Raw genomic sequence first — 2841 nt, forward strand, 5'->3', positions numbered from 1 at the left:
CCTTTTGCATGATTATTTCAACTTTTAAGTCATTTCAACTCAAACTCTTGAGTCATTTTTGTGTTCCATGAATGGATACGTGTATTTGTGCTGCAGCTTGCCAAGGGTCAGCAGCTTAGCTGACCAGTAGCTGCTACTCCCCGGTAGTTTTGGGAGAACCAAGGGCACCCAGCACCTCAAAATCTCCACATTTCCTTTTGGTCAGCAGACACTGAAACACCCGGAAGAAGACAGCATGCCCTTTAGGGTGAACCCCGATGCAGTCCCCAAGCCTGGGGACTTCCAGGGTCAGGAAACACCATCTGTGCCTTGCAACTCTCACCTACACCCAGGTTGAAGTTTCCCACCATGAGCCTAAGAGCCTTTCTCCACAGTGTGTGCTGCCTGGACCAGAGCCCCAGCATTACCTGGGGGCTTGTTAGAAATGCAGACTATCAGGGTACACACACTGAATGATAATCTACATTTTAACCCAGGTGATTTGAGAAGCGCTGCCCTAGGCTATTGGTCCAGATTTACTTTTAGTTCCAGGGGTTCTTAACTTCTATTCACAGAATTTAAGGGGCTGGTAAACTTGGGTGAGGAAACAAGGCATCTTAATTTTCTCTAACCAAAATTCAGCATTTCTTTTCATTTGAATGTAGGCAAAACCACAGTAGTACTAGCTGTACTTGTGACTTTGTTACCAACAGAAGTTGAGATATTTTCATATCACCTTACACTTTTTGCAGAAAAATCATTTATGCCCTGCTCAGTATTCTGGTAGTTATTAGAGCCTCTACTAGTTTTTGTTATTTAATATGTTCATAAAGAAGCATATTTTTAGTACATAATGTTCAGAAAATATTGATAACTTTTTTGTAATTAATTTCTATTATAATTTTTTGTATTTTATTTTATGCATTTAAAAATGATTTGGAGAAGGACGTGATAGCCATCCCTAGTCTGCCATCCTGGTCTATGGCACTGAAAAAAATAAGGACCCCTGCCTCAGAGGAAAGAGAACATTCCAGATTAATATTTTCTCAGAAATTGTTGCATTTTTGGCCTTAGTACCAGTGGAGGTTTGCTGCCTGAATGGGTGTAGATGAGCCCAGGGACATTTTTTGCATCTGCCACCCGGCGGGAGGGGGTCATCCTCCGGCCAGTAGTGGTCAGCTGTCTACAGCTAGAAGGCCAGAGGGGCAATGGGACAGGGCAACCAGGCTTCCCTGTTTATCCTCATTCAAAGATCAGAACAGAGATGTGGATCCTTAATGTCTCACAACAGAACTTTATTCTTCAAATTCTGTGACTACTTATCTGGAGTGTAATGTGAAAAGTCTGTGAAAAGGTGGATAGCAGCACGAGGAGCTCTGTGGGCCCACTCTCCAGTGAAACAAGCAAAACGAGAGAACAATAATAAAAAAGACAGCCATTTAGGGTTCCTCGAAATTGTCCTAACATCATGTAGCAAATGAAGAAACATTGATTCAAGAAAACCTAATATGACTTGGTAAGAATAGTGAGAGTAGGTGGCATCGGAACCTTGACCCATTCCGTCCCCCTGCCCTTCATCAGCTCAGCTTGGTGGAAGCTCCCTCCAAGGTGAGTGTGGCCAGGAAGATGGGCCCATTCTCTCCTTGGCTCCCTATCAAGAGTATCTGACCAGGAGGGGTGGGCCACTAGCATTTCCCTTCTCCAAGTTGAAGAGGCTCAATTACTACTGAGTACAGCTGAAGGACAGGGCTTCCTTCTACCAAGCCCCTTCCTATAGGACGGAAGCTCTACCCCAGGGGCAGTAGTCCAGGAATACCGGGTTCCCAATCACCCTTGCCCCAAGACTGTAGGGCAGAGGTTCCATGCCAGGGAGAGGCAAGCTAACGAGACCAGAGGCTACCAGCTCACCTAACACCCAGAGTAGCGGCTTAGAGAGTTTGCCCAGAAGAAGTAGTTTGTGCAGTAAAAGCTTTAACCTTATCCAAAAAGATGTCTAGCTTTGCCCTTGGCTGGGAGATAATCCTAAACCTTGGAATGCTATGCCTTATAGAAATGTCATTGTTTGGGCACTTTGGGTCATACTGCATAGTCTAACAATGTAATTTCAAATGAGGGCTGGCCACACCAGAGAGGTTAATAATGTGGTTTAAGGTGGCAGCTGTGGGTGATGCCTGGTGGAGCTGGAGTATGAGGTCACCATATGGGCAATCAGTCATGCCTATATAATGGAGCTGTGATACAAAAACCTAGGATATAATAATAACTCTGAACACTGAAGCTTGGGTAAGCTTCATGCATCTTATCATACCTCCATGCTGGGGAAGCATGAGCTCTGTATCTATGGAGAGAGAACAGCAGAAGCTCCACATTTTGGTACCTTCCCAGACTCCACCTTGTGCTCTCTCTTTGCCCTTATGGCTTTGCGATGGAAAACTATTCTGAAAATTTGGCTTTTTAGAGATACTGAAAATTACTTGAGGGTGACTTCCTTTTTAAAGAAACTCCCCAGGGCTTGGGGATTTTCGTTTAAGACAATCCCTTTAGACTGAGTTGTTCATGCATTCTCATCTCAAATTTAGGGTACTGGCTTTAGGAGCTGGGGTGGATAGTGTTACCACGTGTGTTGTTTAGAATGGAATGGTCCAGTACTTGCATATTTTATCTAGGGACCCAACTGAAGCTGTCACTGGTGTCTAGATGACTGGAGTTTCCCAGCTGCGATATTCTCCTTTTGTGGTGGTACTTTCTAGAATCAGATAGCCTAGGTTTACATCCTAGCCCTGCCAATTAAAAGATTTATTGAGGAATTATTTAAATGCCATAAAATTTACCAATTGTAAGTGTATGATTTAGTGATTTTTT

The sequence above is a fragment of the Pteropus vampyrus genome, unplaced genomic scaffold, assembly GCF_000151845.1.
Source record: "Pteropus vampyrus isolate Shadow unplaced genomic scaffold, Pvam_2.0 Scaffold520, whole genome shotgun sequence".
In the NCBI taxonomy this organism is placed as follows: Eukaryota; Metazoa; Chordata; class Mammalia; order Chiroptera; family Pteropodidae; genus Pteropus; species Pteropus vampyrus.